Here is a 20,282-nt window from a genome sequence, read left to right on the forward strand (position 1 = left end):
ATATGATTTGGAATTAGGTTGACATAACCCCAGACTTCTGTCTCCACATGTAGAGCTAAATGTCAAGTCTCCTTCACCCTCTAGTTGCACGTCAATCACACGTCATGCAGCTGCGCGCGCATCTCTGCCACATATTTCTGCTGACATTGCAGGATTCTTTTATGGATCCACCCACTTGTAACATCATGTTTAAATGACGTATTTTAGTTACACCCATGTTTAGTTACGTATGTACAGTTTATCTGAGTTATCAGCTGTCACGCCTCTTGCATCTGTTTCACTGTAATGCATTTTCTATAAAACCGCTTAACTGTCAATAATATATGTTCCTTCCTTCCTGAACTTTCGTGGTGATGGAATAGAAGGCCCATAATTCGAATTGTGTTCTTTTGTATAGGAATAAAGCCTTTTTAAACCCTCTAATACCACGGATTCTGCCTCTCATTTTACTGAGTTATTCTTAGACAGACTTTACCGCATAAAAAATAGTACCGGTAACGAAATATTTACACCCTTCTGATTTCTCAACTGGTGTGTTGTAAATTACTGGCAATTAATTTTATACATTTTAACAACTGAACAAAACTGCTGATTTTTTTGCATTCATTTTCAATTGCTTAAGCGTTTTATAACAATATAAAGGCCTCAAGTACGTTTATTGGCACCTCACTGGATGATGTAAAGTGATGGTGCCAATGGCATACAGAAGTGGTTCAAGGTGGAGTTTGCCCAACCTGGGTGTGGATTCCGTATACCTTAATGGTCTCTGATAAGTCAAATATTATATATATATATATATATATATATTCACTGAAAAAACCATAGGTTTCAGGGGCGTTATAGTTAGCTGGACTTTTCACTCGTACAAAACCATTGAAATTCCCCCGTTATAGTTAGTTCAGCTAACTATAACTCGCGCGCCTGCAATGCACTGCTGATGACATCACATATTACATCACTCATGACATGGTCAGTGACATCACTCATGACATCACTGATGACATCTCAAATGACATCACTGATTACATCATCCTTGTGATAGACCTCCTCTCCCCCTAATATAACCTTTGATACACACATTCAAAAATAGAAACTAACATTTTCAAAACAATGGACATACCAATATCAGTTATAACAACCTATTCAGTAATTCTAAGATCCACATACACATCCACTCATTCACCAACAGTCCTATACAGTCACTCATACATGTACTCACTCATCATATGTACTCATACACCTATACACCCTGTTACACAACGCCACTCATCCATAGTTATTCACACACATAGTCACTCATGCTAATAAAGGATCAAACATTAATTTACTTGCATATACAGTTATACACACACCACCACACTTACTTCTACAGAAACTTACACATACTTAGTCTTTTAAACAATCACTTATAGAAGCACATACTTATTCATGCAGGAACTCTTTCAATCTCTCACTCTCACATATACTCACTTATATACACCAATAGTCACATATACTAGTTTAAAACATATGTAGTTACTCATAAAGACACTATTGAGACAGTCATTCACTCACTAACACACCCATGCACACACTCATCCACCCATACAGTCCTGCACACATGCTGTCTTCAATACATACAAACAGTGAGTCACTCATTCATGCACCTATGCACTACGTAATACCCCCCACCGAACCATACAGACACTCAGACACTCATACTGATACTCAAAAAACCAACTAATAACCTATATAGACACTAATGTAGCTACTCACCAACCCATGCAGCCACTTATACACAAAGTGAGAGACTGATACAGATATTTACATATTTAAACATTACTCACTAAGCCATGTATTCACTAGGATACACTTAATCAGTCAGTTAAATCAATTTTTCAAAAACAAATCATCCATTTAGACACTTATATACCCATTTATTCTTCCATCGACCTTGAGATATACATATATAGTAATTAATGACTTAAATGATTGGAGATGTCGCAGACCCCACCAAAGGGGGTGAATTTTTTCGCAGGACACTACAAGTCCCAACATGCACCTAAGGTAACACTCACCTGAGAGGCCCACCGGAGGGCAATTGATGTGTAATTGACTTGTAGACAAGTATACTTCCTGCGCTCTGCAACACTTTTAAATAGCCTGTGAACAAGAAGCCTGCTGGCTTCGAAACGCGTAAGGCAGCAGAAATATTCTCTGGATGCAAGTTGCCGGTTTTTTCAAGAATTAAGGGATTTCAAATCCAACAGCAGACGAGTGCGTTTTCAATTTGAGGACATCGATGTGAAACATTAATACTGGCCGTCCTGCCAGAGAAAACTGCACCACCACCATCAAACAAAAGGAGGGGCCGCTGGGCAAGAACCTTTCTAACCTACGAAGCGGTGACTGCTGTATAATAAAGGGAACTGGAAATTAACTGTGCAAAATGCATCTGGAGGGCAGTAATTAATGACTTAAATGATTGGAGATGTCGCAGACCCCACCAAAGGGGATGAATTTTTTCGCAGGACACTACAAGTCCCAACATGCACCTAAGGTAACACTCACCTGAGAGGCCCAACGGAGGGCAATTGATGTGTAATTGACTTGTAGACAAGTATACTTCCTGCGCTCTGCAACACTTTTAAATAGCCTGTGAACAAGAAGCCTGCTGGCTTCGAAACGCGTAAGGCAGCAGAAATATTCTCTGGATGCAAGTTGCCGGTTTTTTCAAGAATAAAGGGATTTCAAATCCAACAGCAGACGAGTGCGTTTTCAATTTGAGGACATCGATGTGAAACATTAATACTGGCCGTCCTGCCAGAGAAAACTGCACCACCACCATCAAACAAAAGGAGGGGCCGCTGGGCAAGAACCTTTCTAACCTACGAAGCGGTGACTGCTGTATAATAAAGGGAACTGGAAATTAACTGTGCAAAATGCATCTGGAGGGCAGTAATTAATGACTTAAATGATTGGAGATGTCGCAGACCCCACCAAAGGGGATGAATTTTTTCGCAGGACACTACAAGTCCCAACATGCACCTAAGGTAACATTCACCTGAGAGGCCCACCGGAGGGCAATTGATGTGTAATTGACTTGTAGACAAGTATACTTCCTGTGCTCTGCAACACTTTTAAATAGCCTGTGAACAAGAAGCATGCTGGCTTCGAAATGCGTAAGGCAGCAGAAATATTCTCTGGATGCAAGTTGCCGTTTTTTTCAAGAATAAAGGGATTTCAAATCCAATTAGCTGGACATTTCACTCGTAAAAAAACAATGAAATTCCCCCGTTATAGTTAGTGACCGCAATCCTCTGCTGATGACGTCAGATATTACATCACTGTATTTAGACACCTATTTACCCATGTCTTCTTCCATTAATCTTTAGCTATACATAAATTGCAAATATTTATTTTTCATAAAGACACATATGTCATCAGTGATGTAATATCTGACGTCATCAGCAGAGGATTGCGGTCGCGTGAGTTATAGTTGCCTGCACTAACTATAACGGGGGAATTTCATTGTTTTTTTACGAGTGAAATGTCCAGCTAACTATAACATGTGTGAAACCTATGGTTTTTTAAGTCTATTTGCAAGGTTTTTTAAATGCTAATTCGTAACTATAACGTGTGTGAAACCTATGGTTTTTTTCAGTGAATTTGTACGGTTTTTTAAATGCTAAGTTATGTATTTATAAATTATTATTTTTTCATGTTTTTCACCGTGCGCGCACCGTGAAATTTTTATTTATTTTTTAAATCGCGAGGTGCGCGCACCGTGCGCGCACGTTGCGCTTTGCTCACCGTGCGCACCCATAGTTCGCAGTGCGTGCCGTGCGCGCGCGGTGCGCGCACCTCGCGATTAAAAAAAATCAGGGGGTCCTTCTGTGACCCCCTGACCAAGGCTAGGGGGTCAGGAACTGTCCACTCTGCCCCCTTTTCACGTTCTCCACCTTTTTTTTTCACCCCCTCAGACTGCGAGAGACAAAATGGCGGCCGACACTTCCTGGTTTCGACCGATTTGAATGTTTACCGACATCTAACAACCAATCAGAAATGCGCTCGCGCACGGCAGGGTGCGCGCACGGTGCGCGCGTATAGATATTGATATGCTTTTAAATGCTATTTTCTCAGGAAATACTGAACAGATTTACACCAGACCTGCAAAAGGCACTTCCTTGACCTTATGGCTACCTCTCTGCCAAATTTCACGTAATTCTGTTCAGCCGTTCGGGCTGTAGCTGCGACTAAAGGTCCTATGGAAAAATGCATGGGGAAAACGCGTTTTGGGACCCCCCCTTTTTCTCGGCCCCCGCTTGACGAATCACCCCGAGACTTTCAGGGTAGGAGCTGAGCGGAGCGCCCCATTAGTTTTGAAAATTTCGTGAGGATTCGTCAACCGGCGCCAAAGTTATTCAAAATAGAATTTTGAGATTTCCTATGGAAACTAGGTTGTAACTATAACTATCTACTGGCGACCGCCAGTAGATAATATATATATATATATATATATATATAGATATACACACAAACGTACATGTATATACACACACAGACACACACACACATTTTTTTTATATATATATATATATATATATATATATGTTGTTTTCTTCGCCTGGTATCGCTGCCGCACCACTCCAATGACGAAAGCAGACCCAAATTTGGTGCAATTTCTAATTTATTTCAATGAAAGCCCTGCACCACCGCCATGACGCGTTTCGGGCAACAGAGTGCCCTTGATCACATGACGTGCATGTGGAGTGCTTCCCCAAATTTAAAGTGACAGTGCATATGCATGGTTTCTCACGTCATAAGACATAGACATAGAAAACATCTGTAATCTTTTTGAAAAGAGAACAAATTTGCAATCCCTTAAATAATGCTAAATAAAATAGACGGCAATAAATAAATGTTATCAGCCATTCTATAGCATTAAAAGCAACATATATGGTAAAAACATATAAAACAATTGTAATATGTTTCAAACATTCTAAAACCAAAACTTATAACACAAACCATATAAAATGTAATATTTGGTCTGGTTCATAAATATGTGCAAAATAGCAAAAGGGAGATGTAAACAAAGCGTTGACTCTTGATAATATTGCTCTAGTGGGCCATGATTACCAATGTTTCCATGATTAAATTAGCCTAAAGTGCATGTGCAAAAAACAGTGTTGATGATCTCCTATAGTAGTTACAGCCATGACATACTAAAGTGCAAATGTGTAAAAAGGTGGGAAGATATAAAAGAAATTATCAGGGAGGCAGCAGCTAAATGGATTTAAGATCTTGTTTAAAATCTAATTTAAAAGGAATTAAATACAATCACAGACATGTAAAAAAATCCTCACTCGAATTCAAGCCCTGGGGTATTTTGCTATCCAGTTCTAAAATGTACCGTGTCTCAAGTTTTCGGAGCAATGCTTCCCGGTTGCCTCCTCGCTTTTGGGGAAGAATAGTATCTATGACAAAGTATTTTAAATTGTCTAACTTATTGTCATGATACTCTTTGAAATGTCCGGCTACCGGGTAAGTGACATCAACATTAGTAATATCTCTCAGGTGCTGGAGTACTCGTTTATGTACCTGCAACTTTGTACTCCCTACATATTGCAGGTTACATGAGCACTCCAGCACATAAACTGCATATTCAGTTCTACAGTTGAGACTCTTACTGATTGGTACTGGATAAGGTTTAAAAGGTGTGATATAGCTTGTTTTATTGAACCCATATCTACACGCTTTGCATGTGTTACAGCGTGTAAAGCCATTTTTAGGACTTAGCCAGGTTTTGGCCACCATTACTTCCGGACTACTTTTTACTAAGGAACTGCTCATCGGCTGAGCCTTCCTAAAGGTTGACCGGGTGATCTGGTTTCTCAAAACTGAGTCACTTCTTACCAATGGCCAATTTTTATTCATGATCTTACGTATGGCTTTGTGTTGTAGGCTGTAAGTTAGGATCAATCTAGTAGAAGATTAATCATATGTGTTAGATGGTTTGTTGCGTACTGTGAGTGCTTCTGATTGACCAAGGATAGCAGTTTTTTTCATAGCAATATCTAGTATCTTTTCTGAATAGCCCCTATCCAGGAACCTATTCTTGCTCTGCAATTGGGCTATCCTGCACTCATTGTTATTGCTGCACACTCTACGGATGCGAAGCATCTTCCCATAGGGGATGCTGTTAATCAAATGGGCAGGGTGGTGGCTTGTGGCATGCAGAATTGTATTTCCAGCAGTTACTTTTCTATGTAATCTTGTTTCCACCTTATTATCTGAGATGTATACTTCCACATCTAAAAAACACATGGTTTCTCTGCTCATTTGTGCTGTAAAACCTAGATTAAAATTGTTACAATTTATATTCTTCACAACTCTTTGAGCACTTTCTTCCATTCCCCTCCAGATCAAAAAAATGTCATCAATAAATCTGTACCAACATAAAACCTGACTTGTTAAAATATCCAAATATTCAGTTCTCAGGACCTGTTCCTCCCAGTACCCCATGTGGAGACACGCATAACTGGGAGAAAAACAGGCCCCCATGGCTACACCTCTGATTTGATTAAAAATCTGGTTATTGAATAAAAAGAAATTATTTTCAAGACAGGTTAAAATCATGCTGGATAACATTGTGTTTTGCAAGTACATGACCTCACATCTTGTATTCAGATAATATTCCACTGCACTGATGCCATCGCGGTGATTAATACTGGTATAAAGTGTTGTAACATGTAAAGTTATCAGTAAATAGTCATCTTCCCACTTGACTCCACTCAATTTTCTCAGGAAGTCTCCCGTGTCCTGTATGTACGAAGGGAGACTTTTAACGTGGTTTTGTAGGAAGAAGTCTACATAACGTGATGTATTCTCCAGTAAACCACCGCATGCCGATTTAATGGACCTGCCAGGAGGCTTGGTAATGCACTTGTGAACTTTCGGGATGAAGTAAATTGCTGGAATTTTTGGGTGGTCATTTTTCTGAAATTTACATTCATCATTGGAAAGTAAACCTGCTGACTTCCGAGAGCGCTAGGTGGTGCTGGCCAAGATGGCCGCAACGGAGTGAGGCTCTTGGCTGCCGGACCCCTCAGCGCTGACCCTCACCCGTGGATGCCGTCCTAGGTCCTATCTGAAGACCGGCACGGGTAGGGAAACCGAAGCCCTACCCCCAGCCCGAGTTTCGCTGAATCCGGCACCACCGCGGTGGAGTTGGACGGCCCGTGAGCCGCGCCGGCGCCTGGCTGCGTCCATCCGGTTCTGTGTGCGGCGCTGTCCGCTAAGTGAGGCCCCGGCGCACCACGAGGGGCGCGGGCCCCATGCTTGTCACTGGCTGCCCTGCCCATGCTGATGATCACCGGCGCTCGCCTGACGGAAGAGGGGCTCTATTCGGCGGGGAGGTCGACCCGCATTTGCCTCGGCGGCGCTGGGCCGCCTGGGGGTCGGTGCCTGCTTGTCCCCGCTATCTCCGGCTGCTTGGCCCTGCTGTCACCTCTTGGGAGGTGGATCGCCCTGACCGCCCCGCTGTGCCCCCCTGGTGAGTCCCTGGCTGCCGGAGTCCGGGGGTGACACAGGAGAGAGGAGCTGTCGTCGGCTGCCCCACGCCTGGAGGAGCTGTGATCCGGGCCCCCGATGGCGGTGACTTCGAGGTGAGCTGGGACGGGTGAAGCTGGAAGGGCGCTTCTTGGGGGTGGCGAGGCCCTCGTCGGCGGGCAGGCCGGCCCGCGCGGAGAGACCCAGGCTGGTGGGACAGAGCTGTCGCGTTGTGGCTGCCTGCATGCGAACCCCCCTGTTGGCCCCCCCTGTTGCTTTCTCCTGGCGGACTCCCGGTGGGGTGACCGGGGGGTGCAGCGCTTGGAACACTCATCTCTTTTTGGCGCCAACCTGTGCGGACTGCTGTGGTGACCCCCCGCGGCCCTGAGTCACTGCCCTGGGACCATTGCCGGCGGGGAGAGGGCCCCCCCATCGCGCCCTCTCCGGTGCCGCATCTTGCCCCCGGACCTGGGAGGGGGCTGGGCTGTCGGCCCTGGAGTCTCCTGATGTCCTGACCGGACGACGCCTCGGTGGCCCCCCGCGGCTAATCGTTGGATACCGGGTGGGCGTTCTGGCTTGAGGCTCACGCCGTGGTGAGGGCGACCTGGTCCGGTCCCGACGAAGCGGCTGGGTGGTGCCCGTGCCCTTCCTCCTTATCCCCGACCTCATCCCTTGCTGGCCTGGTGCGGGGAGGTGCACCGTTCGCAGAGCGGGAGTCGCCTGCTGCCCTCCGGGGCCACCTCACGGATCGGACCTATACTCCCTCGGTCCGCCATGGGCAAGGAGAAAGGCCCCAAGCTGCCGGGTACGTCCCATCAGACGAGGATCGACCAGTTTGCCAGCTCGGACCCTCCGGGTGGGGGGGGGGGCTCCGGCCCCGAACAAAGACTTGGCCGTCATCCTTCAGGCCATTGATGCCTCCTGTACCTCCCTGGAGGGGATGGTTGGCGAGGTGAAGGTCGATGTTGCGCTCCTGCGGCAGGATCTCCGCAACGCCACGGCCCGCATTACGGAGGCAGAATCCCGGATATCCACGGCGGAGGACGACATTCACCTGCTGCAGGACCAGGTCAGAGAACTCACAACCCTCTCTAAAGAACTGCACAGGCGGGCAGAGGACGCCGAAAATCGTGCCCGTCGCAACAACCTTCGCCTGGTGGGCTTGCCGGAGGGAGTGGAATCTGGCCGCGCCGACGACTTCCTCGAGCAATGGTTCAAGTCCTGGATGCCGGAGACCGGGTTGTCGACCTGGTTTGTGGTGGAGAGGGCGCACCGGTCTCTGGCGGCCAAACCTCCTGTGGGGGCTCCCCCGCGCCCGTTTATCCTGCGGATCCTCAACTTCAGGGACAGAGACGCTATCCTGCGGGAGGCGCGAGTGCGTGGCCCCTTGACTTTTAACAACCACACCATTATGGTCTTTCCGGACTACACCCGGGAGGTCCAGGAGCAGCGCCGCTCCTACACAGAGGTGAAGCAAAAGCTGCGCTCCCTGGGTCTTCAGTACCAGCTCCAATTCCCGGCCCGCCTTCGTGTTGTCTTCCAGGACAAGACTCTGTTCTTTGATACCCCTCGGGCAGCCTGGACCTGGCTCACGGAGGAAAAGCCTCTGCGCCAAACCGCAGCGATGTCGTCCACTGCGGGGCCCCGGGGCAAGGAGGTACTTGGCACCCGACGACCACGGCGCAGGAAACGCACGCAATCCCGGCTGCGCAACGGAGGGGCGATGGCCCGGACCCGGTCTGCCAATGCTCCTGAGAGACGTGTGAGAGACTCCTCGGCCTCCTCTGGGGCATCGTCTCATGTGGCTGGGGGACCCCGGCGCTGCCTGTCACCCAGGCCGGGGGGATCTCCCGCCCCCCTCACTATACAGTCTGACTTGTCTGACCTCTTCCGTAGTCCCGCCATGTAACTTGTTGTCTGATCCAAGTTTCCACGGGGAGAGGTGACAACCTTATTTGAGGGAAGGGAGGAGGGGGCTCTGCACTCCTACGCTTTCTCGCAACTACCTAGGACGTATCACTGAAATCCGTACTTCCGGAGGGGTCCACTACGCTCTTTACACCCGAGCATCTAGGCTTGGGGTCTTGTAACTGTTGGGTTGTTCGGGCGACAGATGCTTCCGTTTTTGAAGTGTAGGGTGGGGGGTGGGGGTCTGGGGTTGGGGGCCTGTTGGCCGTTTCTTCTTGGGGGATTGCTTTGTTTGGGTTGGATTTGGTTTTATCTGGGCGTCTGTTACTGCACCACACTCGATACACTGCTGTGCCCCTCCCTGCACTCACTCGTGCGGGCCCCGCCACCGCTTGCCCTCATGCGCGGTCCATTGCCCCTCCCTGGTGCAGGACCCGTGGTCCTGGCTTCTTCTGGCCACTTCCTCTCTGGCGTGCTCTGCTCCTATCGCTCCCATGGATGATCTCCCCTCCAAGGCTCATATGCGCATTTTGTCATGGAACGTGAATGGTCTACTGGATAGACTCAAGCGCACTGCAGTCCTTAAATATGCTCAACGCAATGAGATCGACGTGCTTCTTCTTCAGGAGACCCACCTGCTAGGCGAGAGGTGTCCCTTCCTGGCCAGATACGGGTACGACCGGGTGTGGCACTCGGGATTCTCTCGCGGGTCTCGGGGGGTCGCCGTCCTGCTGCGCCGTTCTGTTCCCTTTGTCTTTACCCGGGTGGCCCGTGACCCCCAGGGGATGGGGATCGCTGTCAGTGGCACGCTGGAAGGTCGGCCGCTTACTTTTCTGTCGCTATACGCGCCACCCACCGGGCTGGCCCAAGCATTATCCCATGCCGCGTCCCTGCTGGCCGCTCTCCCGCCGGGTGCTGTTGTTCTGGGTGGGGACTTCAACGCTGTCTCTGCCCCGCTGCTTGACTCTTCGGGCCCGGTCTCGACGCCCCGCGCCGCACGGGCTAGACAGCTGGTGGGGTGGGCGGAGGCTCAGGGCTTGTGCGATGCCTGGCGTGTCTGGCATCCGCGCACGCGGCAATACACCCACACTTCGGCCGCCCACCACACTCATGCGTGGATTGACGCAATCTTTGTCCCATCCACCGAGTGTGCGGGCATCCAAGATGTCCGCATTCTTCCCAGAGGGATATCCGATCATTCCCCCGTCCTCCTGGGTCTGGGGCCCCCGCCCCAAGGGGCCTGTCAGATGTGGCGCTTCAACGCCTGGTTTCTCCGGGATAAAAGACTCTGCAAGGAGGTAGGGTCCGCGCTGGCGCAGTACTTTGGTGACAACGATGGGTCAGTCTCCTCGGCGGGCACCCTCTGGGAGGCGGGTAAGGCCACCATCAGGGGGGCCGCCAAGGCGTTGGTGGTGCGGCACCGCCAGACGCAGCTTCAGCAACTCACTGCCTGCGAGGCCTGGGCGTTACGTCTGGAGCAATCCCTATCCGCGGATGGGGATCCGGCCGTAGATCGTCAGCTGCGGCTTCTGCGGGAAGAGATTCGTCAGCGGTCAATGGATGCGGCTAAGCTTCTTTGGCAGTCCTCAGTGGCGAGGGTCTACGGGTGGGGTGACAAGAATGGGGCTCTGCTGCACCGGCTGGTCTCCTACCCCGGGGCGTCGCGCATCATCCCGGCGGTCACCGATTCAAAAGGCCAGCTTCAGTCCACCTCCGTGGCCATGGCAAATGCCTTCGCTCAATACTACGCTCGGCTGTACCGGGCCCAGGCGTTGGACTTATCCCTAGCTCCGCTGCTTGCAGCTCACAATTTAAAACTTCCTTGTCTACGGTCCAGTGACTGGGAGAGTCTGGAGGTGCCCATCTCTCTGGAGGAGATTGGGGAGGCGATCGGGCGCACATCGGCAGGGAAGACCCCGGGACCGGATGGATTCCCGCAAGAGTTTTACGCCGCCTATAAGGACCTTCTGACCCCTCGGTTGAACGCCCTTTATGCTGTGGTGGTTGAACGCGGCTCCTTCCGCCCAGAGGCCGATGTGGCCACGATTGTGGTTCTGCCCAAGTCCGCGCCGCCCTCTTGTGACAGGTCAGCTTACCGGCCGATCTCCCTCATCAATACAGATATCAAACTCTACGCGGCGGTCCTGGCACAGAGGCTTCGGCCCTTTCTGTCCAAGCTGGTGCATCCGGACCAATGTGGCTTCATGCCGGACTGCGGTACTCGCCACTGCCTCCGTCGACTTCACGTGGCCCTGGCTCATCGCCACCGCATATCCCCATATCTCACGCTCCTACTCGCCGACTTCGAGAAGGCGTTTGATTCGGTTGGGTGGCCCTATCTCTTTGAGGTCCTGACTCATATGGGTTTCGGCCCCAAATTTGTCGGAATGGTGCGGGTCCTCTACGCGCGTCCTCGTGCCCGAGTGCTAGTTAACGGGGCGTTGTCGAAGCCGTTTCGGATCGTCCGGGGGACGCGGCAGGGGTGCCCACTGTCGCCTCTCCTCTTTGCCCTCGCTATGGAACCCCTTGCTGCCCTGGTCCGCGCAGACCCTCTTCTTCGGGGCTGGGAGTGGCCGGGCCTTGCGCCCGACAGGATAGCCCTTTATGCAGACGACGTGTTGTTGTACCTTAGCGACCCGGCGCGATCTGGTCCCCGTGCCCTCCATCTCTTGGGCCTTTTTGGCCGTGCGTCTGGCCTCTATTTAAACCCGCACAAATCGGTCCTTGTGCCTCTGCACCCCTCTCGGGAATGCTTTAACTGGCAGGACAAGATTCCCCTCCGCCGGCTGTCTTTTAAATACCTGGGTATCTGGGTCTCCCTGCTCCCGGAACTGAGCTGGGCCCTTAACGTGGCTCCCCTGGTCAAAAAGGCCAAGGCTGACCTGGCGCGCTGGCAACCGCTCCCACTCAATCCGCTGGGGAGGGTGGCACTCTACAAAATGATGATCCTCCCCCGGTTCCTCTATATATTACAAAATACCCCCGTGTCCTTTCCGAGGCCTTGGTTCCGCGAGATGGACGGGTTGGCGACTCGGTTCCTCTGGGGCGGTGGGAGGCCACGGCTGGCTTTGTCGACGTGTCGTCTACCCACCTTTGATGGAGGGTTCGGTATGACCAACCTCTACCTCTACTATTTGGCCACTCGCCTTCTCGTCATTCACGATTGGTTCGGAGGGGGATGGTCCGACCCGGCCTACAGGGTGGAGCTAGCCGATTTGGGTTTCCCCTGCATTTTGGATCGCCTATACGGAGCTCCCATCCCCGCTTCCTGCCCCGGAATCACTAGGGCGGTCTTCTTGGCCTGGCGAGCGGCGCTTCGCCATACCCGGTGGACCGGACGGCTGACTCGCGCCACTCCCCTTTGGCACAGGGCGCGGTTGCGGAACGTTACTGCCTTGGAGGGCTTTAGGTCATGGGACCTGCTCGGCATCTCCCAGCTGGGGGACGTCTCCCAGCTGGGGGATGTGCTCATACGCAGAGCTGCAGGAACGCTTCTCCCTTCACTCGCCACAATTTTATAAGTACCTCCAGCTGCGCCATGCCATACGCACCTATACTCCTCTAGATGTTCGATTGCCAGACCACAGTCCCCCGGAAGCTCAGGTCTTGCTGGGGAACCTAGGGAGGGGGGGTGTTTCCCGTATACACCGCTCTCTTATTAACAATACCCCCGCGGTTCAGGACGGCTTGAGGGAAAGATGGGAGGGTTGGGTGGGACCCTTGGATGAGGTGGATTGGAGGGACGCCCTTATGGCCCCCCGGCTGGTGACGGCCTCCGCCAAGTTGCGGCTGATTCAAATATACTATCTCCACACTGCATACCTCACACCGGCGCGTCTACACCGCGCGGGCCTCTCTGTTGACGCATCTTGCCCCCGCTGTGGCTTTGACCCGGCCGACTTTATCCATATGGTGTGGTCCTGTCCGGACCTAGGAGATTACTGGAGGGGCATAGAGGTTGACCTCACGGAGGTGTTGGGATGGGAGGTACCACACAACCCTAGGCACGCCCTGCTGGGCATCACGGATGGTCTACATGGCACCCGTGCAGAGAAGCTGTTTCTTATGACAGCGTTTATGGTGGCAAAAAGAGACATTGCAGCGGCATGGAAACACCCACGACCGCCTACTTTGGCCAAATGGAGTGCTGGTGTGGACTGGTGTGCGGCCCAGCAACGAACTCTCTATCAGGCGAGGGGCTGCCCCAAGAAATATCGTAGGGTATGGGGGAAATGGTTGGGCAATGTATTTTGATTGGGCGCTTTGGGGGGGTAGGGGCAGGGGACAGGGCTTCGGGTGGGGATGAGGGGGGCGTGATCTCACTCTGTGTGATTGTACAGTGGTGGTTTGTCAGGCGCAATGTTTTCTTTTGCTGTGTTTTCAAAATCTCCAATAAAACTTGTTTATCAAATCCTGCTGACTTCCATGCCACAAGCTTTTTATAGAATTCATTGCGTGCTGTAGTTACTAATTGTGAGTTACTCCGTTTATAGCAATCCCTGTCGTTTAGTTGGTTGAGCGCTTCCTCCATATACATTTCATATGGCCACAGCACGATGTTGCCCTCTTTATCAGACTGGCGAATAATGATCTTTTTTTGCGCTTGAAGTTTTTGCACCAGTCTGTGATATTCATTATTTTGCTTATTAAATCTGCTTGCTGAGTGCGTTGTTTTGTAATAAAGGGATTTTAATTCCATTGTGACCTTTTCATTGAATAGGTCCAGATTGTCTCTCAGCATAATGGGACAAAATGTCGATTTGGGCTTAAATTGGGTATGCTCACTTTCTTTTGTTTCTAGTTCTTCATAATGGGGTAATTGCGTGCACGTGTTACTTTCAACATGCAGTTCCTCCAAATCTCTGAGTAACATTCCATCTTGTGTTGATAATTCATTGAGATTATCCGTAATTGGTATTTGTACAGCCGCTTGAGTTTCTATGTTGGCCCCTCGCATTGTACGGTATTTGCGCAGCTTAAGTTTACGCACAAACTTGTATATGTCAATCCTTGTGTTCGCATAATCAAAATTCGCCTGTGGACAGTAAGACAATCCCAGTGATAAAGTTTTCATTTCCTCATTGCTCAGCTTTATGTCTGTCAGATTAATTATTGTACTTGATTTAACATCATTCACCGCTATCTGCGTTGCCATTTTTTGATCGTCTTTTTCTTGCTGCTTGGCTTTGCGTTTGATGCAGCCTTGGCGTCTTGCTCTCCGCTTCTGGTTTCTATTCTTGATGTGCTTGCATTTTGCACATTTGATCTGAGGGTCTGTCGCCTGTCCTAGAGCAGGTAATCGACTAGTGATGGTTTTGGAAACCCCATTGCTCTTGATGCTCTTGCCTGGTCAGTCTCAGATTCACTATCAATAGCAGAGCTAAGATCGGATGCAGAAGATTGCAGGGCGGAATTGTCACTAGTACTGCGTTGTTGGTTTCTCACCGGGACTGTAATTTTGCTCGTTTTCACATTGTCAAATTTTTTGGCGAATGTGAACACCCGTCCCTGTTCATAGTTGCATTTATCCCGGTAAAATTTAAAGGTCTTCCGCTTTTTTATTATATCTTCTTTTTGCAATCTGACAAGCATTTCATTCCGATGTTTTGATATTATTTCCGTTTGTTCTAGCTTGGCAATTTCGTTGTTGATCTCATCAATATTAGTTTGTAAGATTAATCGGTCACTTTCGGCATATTTTACCAGGATTTCTACCAGAAATGAAGAATCAAGATTGGTTTCAGACCACTCTGCTAGCATTCAGGGGTCCGGATTTTCATAACTCGGGTCTAACATTATAAGTAATCCCCTCGGGACTCTTCCGACTTCAAGATACCGAGTGAGCGATTTATGCTCCCACCATTTTGATTGCTCCAATCTCATGAGCTTCTCTAACTTCTTAAACATTTCCTTAACACTTTGGTTGGCTATAGGGGCCGAATTCGAGTTCAATGCCATCATTGTTTCCCCACTGGGAAGGTCACTAAACATATCGGTGGCAGCCGCCTCGCGACTCCTCAGCGCGTCGGCTGACATGGTGCAAACCTGTTGGCAGATCTTTTTTGAAACTTTATTTTTAAGCCACTTGTTAAGTAACTGTGCTTAGTTCATGCACTCTCCTTCTCCAAACATTTGGCGTTTCCCTACCTTGGTTGAAGATTCCGGCGCAACACGTATCCTCCGATACGGGTTTCGTCCTTTAATCCACCGGCAGGATTATTGCCTCGTCTGGGGGCTGCCGCGGATTCTCCTTGCAGGAGGGCTGTACATAAACCCGGAACAGAACCAGGAAGTTGCTCCTTGCCAACCGGCCCAAGTTGAAGGAGGGGGTCTGCGAATACCGAGGAAGCAGACTCGGTACAATTTGTTGCTTTCTTCGGCTGGTATCGCTGCCGCACCACTCCAATGACGAAAGCAGACCCAAATATGGTGCAATTTCTAATATATTTCAATGAAATCCCTGCACCACTGCCATGACGCGTTTCGGGCAACAGAGTGCCCTTGATCACATGACACGCATAGTGGAGTGCTTCCCCAAATTTAAAGTGACAGTGCATATGCATGGTTTCTCACGTCATAAGGCATAGACATAGAAAACATCTGTAATCTTTTTGAAAAGAGAAAAAATTCGCAATCCCTTAAATAATGCTAAATAAAATAGACGGCAATAAATAAATGTTATCAGCCATTCTATAGCATTAAAAGCAACATATATGGTAAAAACATTTAAAACAAATGTAATATGTTTCAAACATTCTAAAACCAAAACTTATAACACAAACCATATAAAATTTCATATTTGTTCTGGTTCATAAATATGTGCAAAATAGCAAAGGGGAGATGTAAACAAAGCGTATACTCTTGATAATATTGCCCAAGTGGGCCATGATTACCAATGTTTCCATGATTAAATTAGCCTAAAGTGCATGTGCAAAAAACAGTGTTGATGATCCCCTATAGTAGTTACAGCCGTGACATACTAAAGTGCAAATGTGTAAAAAGGTGGGAAGATATAAAAGAAATTATCAGGGAGGCAGCAGCTAAATGGATTTAAGATCTTGTTTAAAATCTAATTTAAAAGGAATTAAATACAATCACAGACATGTAAAAAAATCCTCACTCGAATTCAAGCCCTGGGGTATTTTGCTATCCAGTTCTAAAATGTACCGTGTCTCAAGTTTTCAGAGCAATGCTTTCCGGTTGCCTCCTCACTTTTGGGGAAGAATAGTATCTATGACAAAGTATTTTAAATTGTCCAACTTACTTTTTATACATTTTAACAACTGAGCAAAACTGCAGATTTGTTTGCATTCATTTTCAATTGCTTAAGCATTTTATAATAATATAAAGGCCTCAAGTACTCTTCTTGGCCCCTCACTGGATGATGTAAAATGATGGTGCCAATGGCATATATATATATATATATATATCACTGAAAAAACCATAGGTTTCACACATGTTATAGTTAGCGGAAATTTTACTGATAAAAAACCAATGAAATTCCCCCGTTATAGTTAGTGCAGGCAACTATAACTCACGCGACCGCAATCCTCTGCTGATGCTAATACTGTATTTAGACACTTATTTGCCCATGTCTTCTTCCATACATTTTTAGCTATACATATATTACAAATATTTTTTTTTCATAAAGACACATATGTCATCAGCAGAAGATTGCGGTCGCGTGAGTTATAGTTGCCTGCACTAACTATAACGAGGGAATTTCATTGGTTTTTTATCAGTAAAATTTCCGCTAACTATAACATGTGTGAAACCTATGGTTTTTTCAGTGAATTTGCAAGGTTTTTTAAATGCTAATTCCTAACTATAACGTGTGTGAAACCTATGGTTTTTTCAGTGAATTTGTACGGTTTTTTAAATGCTAAGTAACTTTACGCCATTCGTGGCGTGCGCGCCCACTTAACGCAGTTCGTTCCGTGTGCGCACGGTGCGCTTGACGCACCGTGCGCGCACAGTAAGCACGCGGTGCGCTGTGCGCACCGCGCGCCCACTTTACGCAGTTAGTGCCGTGCACGCACGGTGGGCACGCGGTGCGCTACGCGCACCGCGTGCCCACGTTACGCTAGATGGGCCATGTACGCACGATGCGCTTCGCGCACCGTGCGCACATGGAGGACATATGATGCACTTCGTTTTGAAAGGTAATATTTTAATTTTTCGTAATTTTTATAAGCCATGCACAAATGGTGCCCTTCGGGCACCATTTGCACACGGGGTGGACAGAGTGTGGATAATTTTTTTTTTATTTATTTATTTTTAAATATTATAGTTTATCTCATCTGTTATAAGCCATGCACAATTATTGGTCGTCGGCCACCAATTGCACACGGGGTGGGGAGAGTGTGGATAATTTTTTTTTTTATATCATTTTTTACCGTACGCCTACGGTAAGCGTAATCGGCGAAATTAGCGAAAAAAAAAATTCCGTTTTTGGCCTTGGGGGATCTTTGGGGACTCCCTCAACATGGCTATGTGTGTGGGAGCTGTCTAAACAGCCCCTTTACATGTTTTTGTGCTTTGTATTTTCATCATCACTCTCAGTGCGAGAGAGAAAATGGCGGCCGCCGCTTCCTGGTTTCGGCCGATTCGAATGTTTACTAAGATCTAAGAGCCAATCAGAATCGCGCTCGCGCACACCACCGTACGCGTACGGTAAGCGTACCGTAAGCGCACCGTAAGCTGGCTCAGATATATATATTGATTTAAAGGCTATTTTCTCAGAATCTACTGAACAGATTTACACCAAACCTACAAAAGGCACTTCCTTGACCTGAGGACTACCTCTCTGCCAAATTTCAAGTAATTCTGTTCAGCCGTTCGGGCTGTAGCCCTGTCTAAAGGTCCTATGGAAAAATGCATGGGAAAAACGCGTTTTGGGACCCCCCTTTTATCTCAGCCCCCGCTTGACGAATCCCCCCGAGACTTTCAGGGTAGGAGCAGAGCGTAGCGCCCCACCTATTTTGAAAAATTCGCGAGGATTCGTCGACCGGCGCCAAAGTTATTCAAAATAGAATGTTGCGGATTTCCTATGGAAACGTGGTCCTAACTATAACTACCTACTGGCGACCGCCAGTAGGTAATATATATATATATATATATATATATTCACTGAAAAAACCATAGGTTTCACACATGTTATAGTAAGCTGGACATTTCACTCGTAAAAAACCAATGAAATTCCCCCGTTATAGTTAGTTCAGCTAACTATAACTCGCGCGCCCGCAATCCACTGCTGATGACGTCACATATTACATCACTCATGACATGGTCAGTGACATCACTCATGACATCACTGATGACATCTCAAATGACATCACTGATGACATCACTGATGACATCATCCATTGAGTATGTGTTTCTGAACAATTTTAATATGTTTAATATATATAGGGAAAGGCCTGTTGAAGAATGAGTGGGTGTACAAGTGTGTAAATGTATGATTTTCTGTGGTGCGTAACTGACTCTATAAGTGAGTCATTAAATGTATCTTACTGCAGACTAGTGACTAAACTGTGTAAATGTCTGTATGTGTCTGTATGTTGGTGTATAAGTGGCTGCATGGTTTTGTGAATAGCTATATGAGTATATATATGAGTTATTGATTGCTTGTCTCAGTATCTGTATGGGTTCCTGAGTGTTTGTGTGGGTAGGGTGTGTGTGACTCTATGCATAGATGTGTGAGTGGGTTATTCTATGGGTGCATGGTTTTAAGAGTGCATCTGTGATGGACTGTATGGTTGAGTGAGTGTATGTATGGGTGTGTTAGGGATTGAATGTATATCTCAGTGGTACATTTGTGACTAACTACATATGTGAAAGGCAGTATATATGCGTGTGAGAGTATATAAGTGGGTAGATGTGAGAGTGTGTGATTGTGAGAGTGACTGTATGGATGAGTGTGTGCTTGTATCAATGATTCTATAAGAGCGTAAGAATGTGGTTCTATTTTTATGAGTAAGTGAACTTGAGTGTGTATAACCGCATAGGTGAGTAAATGGGAGTGTGATTATTTGCATGACTGACTAGGTGTGAGAGTACCTCTATGGATGATTGGTGGTGTGTGAGTGTCTATATAGGTGTATAAATCCATATGATAGTCTTGTATGGAGTGACTGTAAGTATGAGTGACTGTACAGGTGAGTGAGTGGAGGTGTATGTAGACCTAAGAGTTAATAAGTGGGTATGTAGTTATTGGTATTGGAGTATGTATGGTTTTGAGAATGTAACTCTGAAATTTTGAGTCGGTGTATCAAAGGTTATATTAGGGTGTGAGAAGATGTGGTAATTTATCACATGGATGACATCATCAGTGATGTCATCAGTGATGTCATTTGAGATGTCATCAGTGATGTCATGAGTGATGTCACTGACCATGTCATGAGTGATGTAATATGTGACGTCATCAGCAGTGGATTGCGGGCGCGCGAGTTATAGTTAGCTGAACTAACTATAACAGGGGAATTTCATTGTTTTTTTACGAGTGAAATGTCCAGCTAACTATAACATGTGTGAAACCTATGGGTTTTTCAGTGAATTTGCAAGGTTTTTTAAATGCTAATTCCTAACTATAACGTGTGTGAAACCTATGGTTTTTTCAGTGAATTTGCAAGGTTTTTTAAATGCTAATTCCTAACTATAAAGTGTGTGAAACCTATGGTTTTTTTAGTGAATTTGTAAAGTTTTTTAAATGCTAATTTATGTATGTATTATTATATTTTTTATATATTTATTTTACAATAAACTACGTATGTATATAGTTAGAGATTGACTGTATCCTGTAATATTGAATGGTTCAGCTCATTTTTTTTTTTATTTGGATAAAG

The 20,282-nt window shown here is 47.4% G+C and overlaps 1 protein-coding gene across 1 annotated transcript in view; it reads right to left on the bottom strand.

Annotated features, from left to right (window-relative positions):
• The window catches only part of LOC146871272 (uncharacterized), a 777,218-nt gene extending 761,227 nt beyond the window's left edge, over positions 1-15,991 (bottom strand). The window contains exon 1 of the mRNA XM_085650739.1: positions 15,586-15,991. The gene's annotated coding sequence lies outside the window, so the exon portion shown is untranslated. The remainder of the gene's footprint in view (positions 1-15,585) is intronic.
• Positions 15,992-20,282: the final 4,291 nt, after the last annotated feature.

This window comes from Triturus cristatus, chromosome 1_1 (assembly GCF_964204655.1).
Source record: "Triturus cristatus chromosome 1_1, aTriCri1.1, whole genome shotgun sequence".
NCBI lineage: Eukaryota > Metazoa > Chordata > Amphibia > Caudata > Salamandridae > Triturus > Triturus cristatus.